Source organism: Nerophis lumbriciformis, linkage group LG18 (assembly GCF_033978685.3).
Source record: "Nerophis lumbriciformis linkage group LG18, RoL_Nlum_v2.1, whole genome shotgun sequence".
NCBI classification, from domain to species: Eukaryota; Metazoa; Chordata; class Actinopteri; order Syngnathiformes; family Syngnathidae; genus Nerophis; species Nerophis lumbriciformis.
Genome location: NC_084565.2, coordinates 16,592,051 through 16,606,142, shown reverse-complemented (window position 1 = coordinate 16,606,142; position 14,092 = coordinate 16,592,051).

The following is a 14,092-nucleotide window of genomic DNA, read 5'->3' as shown; positions in this document are numbered from 1 at the left end:
AATGACAGTATAACTGCCACATTCAATAAGACAGTTGTGTAAACATAACTCCTAAACCACACATGCAAAATGGTTAATAATGCCTGGAGAAATGTATCTTTTTAAGTTTTACAGGAAAAAATGTATATATTTTGTAAGGTTTGTAAAGACTGCGATGAGGTGGCGACTTGTCCATGGTGTACCCCGCCTTCCGCCCGATTGTAGCTGAGATAGGCTCCAGCGCCCCCCGCGACCCCAAAGGGAATAAGCGGTAGAAAATGGATGGATGGATGGGTTTGTAAAGACACAAGTTATTTTTTTCTTACTCAATATGACAGTATAACTGTCATACTAAATGTAAAAAAATTATAAACATAACTCCAAAACCGAACATGCATTATATCTAAAAATGCCTGTAATATTGTATTCATGTGAGTTTAACTAGAATCAGTTGTTTTTGTAAGGTTTGCAAATACAAAATATTGGTTTTACTCACACCTCCCTAGAGAGGCGTTCGGGTGGCATCCTGACCAGATGCCCGAACCACCTCATCTGGCTCCTCTCGAAATGGAGGAGCAATGGCTTTACTTTGAGCTCCTCCCGGATGACAGCGCTTCTCACCCTATCTCTAAGGGATAGCCCCGCCACCCGGCGGAGGAAACTCATTTCGGCCGCTTGTACCCGTGATTTTGTCCTTTCGGCCATGACACAAAGCTCATGACCGTAGGTGAGGATGGGAACGTAGATCGACCGGTAAATCGAGAGCTTTGCCTTCCGGCTCAGCTCCTTCTTCACCACAACGGATCAATACAGCGTCCGCATTACTGAAGACGCCGCACCGTTCCGCCTGTCGATCTCACGATCCACTCTTCCCTCACTCGTGAACAAGACTCTGAGGTCCTTGAACTCCTCCACTTGGGGCAAGATCTCCTCCCCAACCCGGAGATGGCACTCCACCCTTTTCCGGGCGAGAACCATGGACTCGGACTTGGAGGTGCTGATTCACATCCCAGTCACTTCACACTCGTCTGCGAACCGATCCAGTGAGGGCTGAAGATCTTGGCCAGATGAAGCCATCAGGACCACATCATCTGCAAATAGCAGAGACCTAATCCTGCAGACACCAAACCGGATCCCCTCAACGCCCTGACTGCGCCTAGAAATTCTGTCCATAAAGGTTATGAACAGAATCGGTGACAAAGGGCAGCCTTGGCGGAGTCCAACCCTCACTGGAAACGGGTCCGCATTGCCGGACCAAGCTCTGACTCTTGCAAAGGGAGCGAACCGCCACAATGAGACAGTCCGTTACCCCATACTCTCTAAGCACTCCCCACAGGACTTCCAGGGGTAAATGGTCGAATGCCTTCTCCAAGTCCATAAAGCACATGTAGACTGGTTGGGCAAACTCCCATGCACCCTCAAGGACCCTGCCGAGAGTATAAAGCTGGTCCGCAGTTCCACGACCAGGACGTAAACCACACTGTTCCTCCTGAATCCGAGGTTCGACTATCCGGCGTAGCCTCTTCTCCAGTACACATGAATAGACCTTACCGGGAAGACTGAGGTTTGTGATCTCACGATAGTTGAAACACACCCTCTGGTTCCCCTTCTTAAAGAGAGGAACCACCACCCCGGTCTCCCAATCCAGAAGTACCGCCCCCGATGTCCACGCGATGTTGCAGAGTCTTGTCAACCAAGACAGCCCCACAGCATCCAGAGCCTTAAGGAACTCCGGACGGATCTCATCCACCCCCAGGGCGTTGCCATTGAGGAGCTTTTTAACTACCTTGGCATCCTCAGCCCCAGAAATAGGAGAGCCCACCACAGATTCCCCAGGCACTGCTTCCTCATAGGAAGACATGTTGGTGGGATTAAGGAGGTCTTCGAAGTATTCCCTCCACCGATCAATAACAGCTGCAGTAGAGGTCAGCAGCGCACCATCCTCACCATACACGGTGTTACAGTGCACTGCTCCCCCCCCTTGAGCCGGCGGATGGTGGTCCAGAATCGCTTCGAAGCCGTCTGGAAGTCGTTTTCCATGGCTTCTCCAAACTCCTCCCATGTCCGAGTTTTTGCCTCTGCGACCGCTGAAGCCGCACTTCGCTTGGCCTGTCGGCTGCCTCTGGAGTCCCATGAGCCAAAAGGACCCGATAGGCTCTTTCTTCAGCTTGACGGCATCCCTCACTGCTGGTGTCCACCAGCGGGTTCTAGGATTACCGCCACGACAGGCACCAAACTCCTTGCGGCCACAGCTCCAATCAGCCGGCTCGACAAGAGAGGCACGGAACATGGTCCACTCAGACTCAATGTCCAGCGCCTCCCTCGTGACATGTTCAAAGTTCTTCCGGAGGCGTTCCCAGCAAACCCTCACAATGCGTTTGGGCCTGCCAGGTCGGTCAGGCATCCTCCCCCACCATCGCAGCCAACTCACCACCAGGTGGTGATCGGTAGAAAGCTCCGCCCCTCTCTTCACCCGAGTGTCCAAAACATGAGACCGCAAATCCAATGACACAACTACAAAATCGATCATGGAACTGCGGCCTAGGGTGTCTGGTGCCAAGTGCACATATGGACACCCTTATGTTTGAACTTGGTGTTTGTTATTGACAATCTGTGACGAGCACAAAAGTCCAATAACAAAACACCACTCGGGTTCAGATCCGGGCGGCCATTCTTCCCAATCACGCCTCTCCAGGTTTCACTGTTGTTGCCAAGATGAGCGTTGAAGGCCCCCAGTAGAACGAGGGAATCACCCGGTGGAGCACTTTCCAGTACTCCCTCGAGTGAATCCAAAAAGGGTGGGTACTCTGAGCTGCCGTTTGGCGCGTAAGGCCAAACAACAGTCAGGATCCGTCCCCCCACCCGAAGGCGGAGGAAAGCTACCCACTGGTCCACTGGGTTGAACTCCAACGTGCAGACTTTGAGCCGGGGGGCAACAAGAATTGCCACCCGAGCCCGTCGCCTCTCAACGCAAGCATTATAACTCCAAAACAACAAATGCTAATAATGCTTGGAAAAATGTATCTTTGTTAGTTTTACTAGAATAATAATCTTTTGTAAGGTTTGCAGACACAAGTTTTTTGTTTTTTTACTCAATATGACAGTATAACTGTCATACTAAATATGAAAGTTGTATAAACATATCTCCAAAACCAAACATGCAATCCATCTAAAGATGCCTGTAATATTGAATCTATGAAAAATAGTTTTTTTTACTCAATATGAGAGTATAACTGTCATACTAAATCCATCCATTTTCTTCCGCTTATCCGAGGTCGGGTTGCGGGGGCAACAGCCTAAGCAGAGAAGCCCAGACTTCCCTCTCCCCAGCCACTTTGTCCAGCTCTTCTCGGGGGATCTCGAGGCGTTCCCAGGCCAGTCTGAGACATAGTCTTCCCAATGTGTCCTGGGTCTTCCCCGTGGCCTCCTGCCGATCGGACTTGCCCTAACGAAAAAAGCAATAAAAATGTATTCAAACATGTGCCTTCCCCATGTATACTGTCTCTGTCTCTGTATCTGACAGTTATTTAAAAACCACACATGCAAAATGGCTAATAAGAGAAATGTATCTTTGTGAGTTTTACTGGAAAAAAATATTTTGTAAGGTTTGCAAAGACACGTCTTTTTTTTTATTTATTTTTTTACTTAATATGACAGTATAACTGTCATACTAAATATGAAAAGTTATAAACCTAACTCCAAAACCAAACCTGCATTATGTCTAAAAATACCTGTAATATCTTGTTGTATCTTTGTGAATTTTACTAGAATCAGGAGGTTTATAAGGTTTAAAAATACAAAAATTAGGTTTTACTCATGACAGTATAACTGCCACACGCAATATGACAGTTATTTAAAAACTCCTATTCCACACAAGCAAAATGGCTATTGATGCCTGAAATAATGCATCCTTAGGAGTTTTCCTCGAAACATATGCTTTTTTAAATCTTGCAAACACAAAAAGTAGTTTTTTACTCAATAAGACAGTAATGTTCTTAAAATCCTGAGATAATACGAAAAAAGCAGCAACAAAAAAATGCATTCCATTATAATTCCTAAACCAAACATGCAAAATGTGTAAAAATGCCTGTAATATTGAATCAATGTATGTTTTACTAGAATCAGTTGTGTTTGAAAGGTTTGCAATTCGAAAAATTAGGTTTTTTTCACCATGACAATGTACACTCAATATGACAGTAAATTAAACATAACTCCTAAACTACACTTAAAAATGAGCTAATATTGCCTGAAAAAAATGCATTCTTGTGAGTTTTACTCGAAACATATGCTTTTTTTAAGGCTTGCAAACACAAAAAGTAGTTTTTACTCAATATGACAGTAATGTTCTTAATATTCTGAGATAATGCGACAAAAGCAATATAAATGTATTCCAACATAATTCCTAAACCAACAATGCGAAATGTCTAAAAATTTCTGTAATATTATATCCATGTGAGTTTTACTAGAATCAGTTGTTTTAGTAAGGTTTGCAAAAACAAAAATTTGGTTTTACACATAATAACAGTATAACTGCCACATTCAATATCACAGTTATTTAAACATATTTCCTAAACCACACATGAAAAATGTCTAATAATGCCTGGAAAAAAATTTTTGGGGGAGTTTTAATGGAAAAACCTTAGTTTGTAATGTTTGTAAAGACACAAGTTAGTTTTACTCAAGATGACAGTATAACTGTCATAATACATATGAAAGTTATATAAACATAATTCCAAAACCAAACATGCATTATGTCTAAAAATACCTGTAAAATTGTATCCATGTGAGTTTTACTAGAATAATTTTTTGCGATGAGATGGCAACTTGTCCGGGGTGTACCCCGCCTTCCGCCCGATTGTAGCTGAGATAGGCTCCAGCGCCCCCTGCCACCCCAAAAGGGAATAAGCGGTAGAAAATGGATGGATGGGCATTTTTTGTTGTCGTTACTAAATCCATCCATTTTCTTCCGCTTAACCGAGGTCGGGTTGCGGGGGCAGCAGCCTAAACAGAGAAGCCCAGACTTCCCTCTCCCCAGCCACTTCTTCCAGCTCTTCTCGGGGGATCCTGAGGCGTTCCCAGGCCAGCCGGGAGACATAATCTTCCCAATGTGTCCTGGGTCTTCCCCGTGGCCTCCTGCCGGTCGGACTTGCCCTAAACACCTCCCTCGGGAGGCGTTCGGGTGGCATCCTGAGCAGATGCCCGAACCACCTCATCTGGCTCCTCTCAAGTGGAGGAACAGCGCTTTACTCTGAGTTCCTCCCGGATGACAGAGCTTCTTATCCTATCTCGAAGGGAGAGACCCGCCACCCGGCGGAGGAAACTCAATTTGGCCGCTTGATCTTGTCTTTTCGGTCATAACCATGACCATGGGTGCAGGATGGGAATGTAGATCGACCGGTAAATTTAGAGCTTTTAATTCTGGCTCAGCTCCTTCTTCACCACAATGGATCGATATAGCGTCCTCATTACTGAAGACGCCGCACCGATCCGCCTGTGGATCTCATGATCCACTCTTTCCTCACTCGTGAACAAGACTCCTAAGTACTTGAACTCCTCCACTTGGGGCCATCTAGTATGTGCCATCGCCTCCTCAACCTGGAAATGGCACCCCACCCTTTACCGGGCGAGAACCATGGACTCGGACTTAAAAGTTAAAGTTAAAGTACCAATGATTGTCACACACACACTAGGTGTGGCGAGATTATTCTCTGCATTTGACCCATCACCCTTGATCACCCCCTGGGAGGTGAGGGGAGCAGTGGGCAGCAGCGGTGGCCGCGCCCGGGAATCATTTTGGTGATTTGGACTTGGAGGTGCTGATTCTCATCCCAGTCGCTTCATACTCGGCCATCCAATGAGAGCTGGAGATCCTGGCCAGTTGAAGCCATCAGGACCACATCAACTGCAAAAAGCAAAGACCTCATCCTGCACCCCTCAACGCCATGACTGCAATTCTGTCCATAAAAGTTAACAACAGAATCGGTGACAAAGGGCAGCCTTGGCGGACCAAGGCTGCCCTACACTGATCATACAGGGAGCGACCCGCCACAATCAGACAGTCCGATACCCCATACTCTTGTCTTTGAGCCGGGGGAACAACAAGAATTGCCACCCCAGCCTCTCATTGCTTGCAACGCCATAGTGGAAGACTGTCCAGCCCCTCTCGATGGAACAGGTTCCTGTGCGTCGAAGTGAGTCCAAATATATCTAGCCGGAACTTCTCCACCTCGCACACCAGCTCAGGCTCCTTCCCTCCCAGCGAGGTGACATTTCACGTCAGAAGAGCTAGCTTATGTAGCCGATGATCGGACCGCCAAGTGCCCTGCCTTCGGCTGCCGCTCAGCTCACACTGCACCCGACCTCTATAACCCAGCCCATGAGTGGTGAGCCCATTGGAGGAGGGAACCACGTTGCTTCATTGAGCTGAGCCAGCCAACAGGCGCTCGCCATCGTGCCCCACCTCTGGGCCTGGCTCCACAGGGGAGCCACGGTGACCCGCGTCCGGGCGAGGAAAAATCTAGGACCTCGATTTGTACTTTTCATAAAGGTCTTTGAGCTGCTCTTTGTCTGATCCCTCACCTAGGACCTATTTGTCTTGAGATAGCCTACAATATGACAATGTTTTAATCATAACTCCTAAACCACTCATGCAAAATGGCTAATAATGTTTGAAATAATGGATCCTTGGGAGTTTTCTTCGAAACATATGCTTTCTTAAGGCTTGCAAACACAAAAAGTATTTTTTTACTCAATATGACAGTAATGTTCTTAAAATCCTGAGATAATGCAAAAAAAGCAATATAAATGTATTCAATCATAATTTCTAAACTAAACATGCAATATGTGTAAAAATGCCTGTATTATTGAATCCATGTGAGTTTAACTAGAATCAGTTGTTTTAGTAAGGTTTGCAAAAACAAAAATTAGGTTTTACTCTTTATGAAAGTAAACTGTCACACTCAATATGACATTTATTTAATCATAACTCCTAAACTACACATGCAAAATGTCCAATGATGCCTCAAATAATGCTATCTACGGAGTTTTACTCGAAACATATGCTTTTTCAAATCTTACAAACACAAAAAGTATTTTTTTACTCAATATGACAGTAATATTCCTAAAATACTGAGATAATGCAAAAAAAGCAATGAAAATATATTTCCTAAATCAAACATGCAAAATGTGTAAAAATGCCTGTAATATTGAATCCATGTGAGTTTTACTAGATTAGGTTGTGTTTGAAATTTTCGGAAATACAAATATTAGGTTTTTTCACCATGACAATGTACACTCAATATGACAGTAAATTAAACATAACTCCTAAACTACACTTAAAAATGAGCTAATATTGCCTGAAATAATGCATCCTTGTGAGTTTTACTCGAAACATATGCTTTTTTAAGGCTTGCAAACACAAAAAGTAGTTTTTTTACTCAATATGACAGTAATGTTCTTAAAATCCTGAGATAATGCGAAAAAAGCAATAAAAATGTATTCCAACATAATTCCTAAACCAACAATGCAAAATGTCTAAAAATGCCTGTAATATTAAATCCATGTGAGTTTTACAAGAATCAGTTGTTTTAGTAAGGTTTGCAAAAACAAAAATTAGGTTTTACTCTTTATGAAAGTAAACTGTCACACTCAATATGACAATTTTTTAATCATAACTCCTAAACTACTCATGCAAAATGGCTAATAATGTTTGAAATAATGGATCCTTGGGAGTTTTCTTCGAAACATATGCTTTCTTAAGGTTTGCAAACACAAAAAGTATTTTTTACTCAATATGACAGTAATGTTCTTTAAATCCTGAGATAATGCAAAAAAAGAAATAAAAATGTATTCAATCATAATTTCTAAACTAAACATGCAAAATGTGTAAAAATGCCTGTATTATTGAATCCATGTGAGTTTTACTAGAATCAGTTGTTTAAGTGAAGTTTGCAAAAACAAAAATTAGGTTTTACTCTTTATGAAAGTAAACTGTCACACTCAGTATGACAGTTTTTTAATCATAACTCCTAAACTACTCATGCAAAATGGCTAATAATGTTTGAAATAATGGATTCTTGGGAGTTTTCCTCGAAACATATGCTTTCTTAAGGCTTGCAAACACAAAAAGTATTTTTTTTACTCTTTATGACAGTAATGTTCTTAAAATCCTGAGATAATGCGAAAAAAGCAATAAAAATGAATTCAATCATAATTTCTAAACTAAACATGCAAAATGTGTAAAAATGCCTGTATTATTAAATCCATTTGAGTTTAACTAGAATTAGTTATTTTAGTAAGGTTTGCAAAAACAAAAATTAGGTTTTACTCTTTATGAAAGTAAACTGTCACACTCAATATGACATTTATTTAATCATAACTCCTAAACTCCACATGTAAAATGTCTAATGATGCCTCAAATAATGCATTCTACGGAGTTTTACTCGAAACATATGCTTTTTCAAATCTTGCAAACACAAAAAGTAGCTTTTAACTCAATATGACAGTAATATTCCTAAAATACTGAGATAATGCGAAAAAAGCAAGGAAAATATATTCAATCATATTTCCTAAATCAAACATGCAAAATGTGTAAAAATGCCTGTAATATTGAATCCATGTGAGTTTTACTAGATTAGGTTGTGTTTGAAATTTTTGCAAATACAAAAATTAGGTTTTTTTCACCATGACAATGTACACTCAATATGACAGTAAATTAAACATAACTCCTAAACTACACTTAAAAATGAGCTAATGTTGCCTGAAATAATGCATTCTTGTGAGTTGTACTCGAAACATATGCTTTCTTAAGGCTTGCAAACACAAAAAGTAGTTTTTATTCAATATGACAGTAATGTTCTTAAAATTCTGAGATAATGCGAAAAAAGCAATAAAAATGTATTCCAACATAATTCCTAAACCAACAATGCAAAATGTCTAAAAATGCCTGTAATATTAAATCCATGTGAGTTTTACAAGAATCAGTTGTTTTAGTAAGGTTTGCAAAAACAAAAATTAGGTTTTACTCTTTATGAAAGTAAACTGTCACACTCAATATGACAATTTTTTAATCATAACTCCTAAACTACTCATGCAAAATGGCTAATAATGTTTGAAATAATGGATCCTTGGGAGTTTTCTTCGAAACATATGCTTTCTTAAGGTTTGCAAACACAAAAAGTATTTTTTACTCAATATGACAGTAATGTTCTTTAAATCCTGAGATAATGCAAAAAAAGAAATAAAAATGTATTCATTCAATCATAATTTCTAAACTAAACATGCAAAATGTGTAAAAATGCCTGTATTATTGAATCCATGTGAGTTTTACTAGAATCAGTTGTTTAAGTGAAGCTTGCAAAAACAAAAATTAGGTTTTACTCTTTATGAAAGTAAACTGTCACACTCAATATGACAGTTTTTTAATCATAACTCCTAAACTACTCATGCAAAATGGCTAATAATGTTTGAAATAATGGATTCTTGGGAGTTTTCCTCGAAACATATGCTTTCTTAAGGCTTGCAAACACAAAAAGTATTTTTTTACTCAATATGACAGTAATGTTCTTAAAATTCTGAGATAATGCGAAAAAAGCAATAAAAATGTATTCCAACATAAATCCTAAACCAACAATGCAAAATGTCTAAAAATGCCAGTAATATTAAATCCATGTGAGTTTCACTAGAATCAGTTGTTTTAGTAAGGTTTGCAAAAGCAAAAATTAGGTTTTACTCTTTATGAAAGTAAACTGTCACACTCAATATGACAATTTTTTAATCATAACTCCTAAACCACTCATGCAAAATGGCTAATAATGTTTGAAATAATGGATCCTTGGGAGTTTTCTTCGAAACATATACTTTCTTAAGGCTTGCAAACACAAAAAGTATTTTTTTACTCAATATGACAGTAATGTTCTTAAAATCCTGAGATAATGCGAAAAAAGCACTAAAAATGTATTCAATCATAATTTCTAAACTAAAGATGCAAAATGTGTAAAGATGCCTGTATTATTGAATCCATGTGAGCTTTACTAGAATCAGTTGTTTTAGTAAAGTTTGCAAAAACAAAAATTAGGTTTTTCTCTCTATAAAGGTAAACTGTCATACTCAATATGACAGTTTTTTAATCATAACTCCTAAACTACTCATGCAAAATGGCTAATAATGTTTGAAATAATGGATCCTTGGGAGTTTTACTCGAAACATATGCTTTTTCAAATCTTGCAAACACAAAAAGTAGTTTTTTACTCAATATGTGAGTAATATTCCTAAAATACTGAGATAATGCAAAAAAAGCAATGAAAATATATTCAATCTTAATTTCTAAACTAAACATGCAAAATGTGTAAAAATGCCTGTATTATTGAATCCATGTGAGTTTTACTAGAATCGGTTGTGTTTTAAATTTTTGCAAATAAAAAAATTTGGTTTTTTTCACCATGACAATATAACTAAATAAACATAACTCCTAAACTACACATAAAAATGAGCTAATATTGCCTGAACTAATGCATTTTTGTGAGTTTTACTCGAAACATATGCTTTTTTAAGGCTTGCAAACACAAAAAGTAGTGTTTTACTCAATATGACAGTATTGTTCTTAAAATCCTGAGATAATGCGAAAAAAGCAATAAAAATGTATTCCAACATAATTCCTAAACCAACAATGCAAAATGTCTATAAATGCCTGTAATATTAAATCCATGTGAGTTTTACTAGCATCAGTTGTTTTTATAAGGTTTGCAAATACAAAAATTAAGTTTTACTCACGATGACAGTATACTGTCACACTCAATATGACAGTTATTTAAAAATAACTCCTAACTACACATGCAAAATAGCTAATGATGCCTCAAATAATGCATTCTACGGAGTTTTACTCGAAACATATGCTTTTTCAAATCTTGCAAACACAAAAAGTAGTTTTTTACTCAATATGACAGTAATATTCCTAAAATCCTGAGATAATGCGAAAAAAGCAATGAAAATATATTCAATCATATTTCCTAAATCAAACATGCAAAATGTGTGAAAATGCCTGTAATATTGAATCCATGTGAGTTTTACTAGAATCGGTTGTGTTTGAAATGTTTGCAAATAAAAAAATTAGGTTTTTTTTCACCATGACAATGTACACTCAATATGACAGTAAATAAACATAACTCCTAAACTACACATAAAAATGAGCTAATATTGCCTGAAATAATGCATTATTGTGAGTTTTACTCGAAACATATGCTTTTTTTAAGGATTGCAAACACAAAAAGTAGTTTTTTACTCAATATGACAGTAATGTTCTTAAAAATCCTGAGATAATGCGAAAAAAGCAATAAAAATGTATTCCAACATAATTCCTAAACCAACAATGCAAAATGTCTAAAAATTCCTGTAATAATAAATCCATGTGAGTTTTACTAGAATCAGTTGTTTTTATAAGGTTTGCAAATACAAAAATTAGGTTTTATTCACTATGCCAGTTATTTAAACATAACTCCTAAACAACAAATGCAAAATGGCTAATAATGCCTGGAGATGTATCTTTGAGTTTTACTAAAATGTTCTTTTGTATGGTTTGCAAAGACACAAGCTAGTTTTTTTTACTCAATATGATAGTATCACTGCCATACTAAATAAGAAAGTTGTATAAACATAATTTCAAAACTACACATGCAATCCGTCTAAAAATGCCTGTAATATTGAATCTATGTGAGTTTTACCAGAATCAGGTATTTTGTTAAGGTTTACAATTACAAAAATTAGGTTTTGCTCATAATGACAGTATAACTGCCACTTTCAATATGACAGTTATTTAAACATAACCCCTAAACCACATGCAAAATGGCTTATAATGCCTGGAGATGTATCTTTGTGAGTTTTACTAGAAAACATATAATTTGTAAGGTTTTTTAAAGACACAAGTTAGTTTTTTTTACTCAATATAATAGTATAACTGTCATACTAAATGTATCCATTTTCTTCCGCTTATCCGAGGTCGGGTTGCGGGGGCAGCAGCCTAAGCAGAGAAGCCCAGACTTCCCTCTCCCCAGCCACTTCGTCCAGCTCTTCTCGGGGGATCCCGAAGCGTTCCCAGGCCAGCCGGCTGACATAGTCTTCCCAATGTGTCCTGGGGCTTCCCCGTGGCCTCCTGCCGGTCGGACTTGCCCTAACGAAAAAAGCAATTAAAATGTATTCAAACACAACTCCTAAACAAAACATGTGAAATGTCTAAAATGCCTGCAATATTGAATCTATGTGAGTTTTACTAGAATCAGTTGTTTTTGTAAGGTTTGCAAATACAAAAATTAGGTTTAACACTTAATGACAGTATAACTGCCACACTCAATTTGACAGTTATTGAAACATAACTCCTAAACTACACATTAACATGTTCTAATAATGCATGAAGAAATGTATCTTTTGTGAGTTTTACTAGTAACATTTTCTTTTGTAAGCATTGCAAAGACACAAGTTAGTTTGTTTTACTCACTATGACTTTACTGTCGCACTCAATATGACAGTTATTTAAACATAAATCCTAAACCGCACATGCAAAATGGCTAATAATGCCTGTAGAAATGTATCTTTGAGTTTTACTGGGAAAAATATTTTGTAAGGTTTGTAAAGACACAAGTTAGTTGTTTTTTTTTACTCAATATGACAGTAATACTGTAATACTAAATATGAAAGTTATATAAACACAACTCCAAAACCAAACATGCATTATGTCTAAAAATGCCTGTGATATTGTATCTGTGAGTTTTACTAGAATCAGTTGTTTTTGTAAGGTTTGCAAATACAAAATTTAGGTTTTACTCACTATGACAGTTATTTAAACATAAATCCTAAACAACAAATGCAAATAGCTAATAATGCTTGGAGAACTGTATCTTTGTTATAGAGAGCCTGCTGACCAACAGCATCTCTGTCTGGACTGGAGCCTGCAGTGCCTCAGACTGGAAGTCTCTCCAGAGAGTGGTGAGGACGGCGGAAAAGATCTTCAGGAATCCTCTTCCTCTTATCCAGGAGACCGCAAAAAGCGCTGCCTGACCAGGGCTCAGAAAATTTGCAAAGACTCCTCCCACCCCCACCAAGGACTGTTTTCACTGCTGGACTCTAGAAAGAGGTTCCGCAGCCTCCGAAGCAGAACCTCCATTTTCTTCCCTCAGGCCGTAAGACTCTTGAACGCATTATAATTAAATTATCCCCTCAACTCCCCTCAAAATGGATTAACTCGCTGGAATAAACAAAAAACAATATAACATACACCCATAAACGTAGGCGCATGTGGAAAAAGTGCAATATATTTATCTGCACAGTAATCTTTTTATTTATTTATATATATTTAAGTATATTTATTTATTTTATATGTATATTTATATATTATTTATATTTATTTATTTATATATGCACCTTATTGCTTTTTTATCCTGCACTACCATGAGCTTATGTAACGAAATTGTGTTATCTGTAAAGTTCAAATTTGAATGACAATAAAAAGAAAGACTAAGTCTTTACCAGAATAATGATCTTTTGTAAGGTTTGCAAAGACGCAAGTTAGTTGTTTTTTTTACTCAATATCACAGTATATAACTGTCATACTAAATATGAAAGTTGTAAAAACATAACTCCAAAACCAAACAAGCAATCCGTCTAAAAATGCATGTAATATTCAATCTATGTGAGTTTTACCAGAATCAGGTATTTTGGTAAGGTTTACAAGTACAAAAATTAAGTTTTACTCATGACAGTATACCTGCCACATTCAATTTGACATTTATTTAAACATAACTCCTAAACCACACATGCACAATGGCTAATAATACCTGGGGAAATGTCTCTGAGTTTTACTAGAAAAAATATATTGTGTAAGGTTTGTAAAGACACAAGTTAGTTTTTTTTACTCAATATAACAGTATAGCTGTCATACTATATATAAATAAATAAATAAATGGGTTGTACTTGTATAGCGCTTTTCTACCTTCAAGGTACTCAAAGCGCTTTGACACTACTTCCACATTTACCCATTCACACACTGATGGAGGGAGCTGCCATGCAAGGCGCTAACCAGCACCCATCAGGAGCAAGGGTGAAGTGTCTTGCTCAGGACACAACG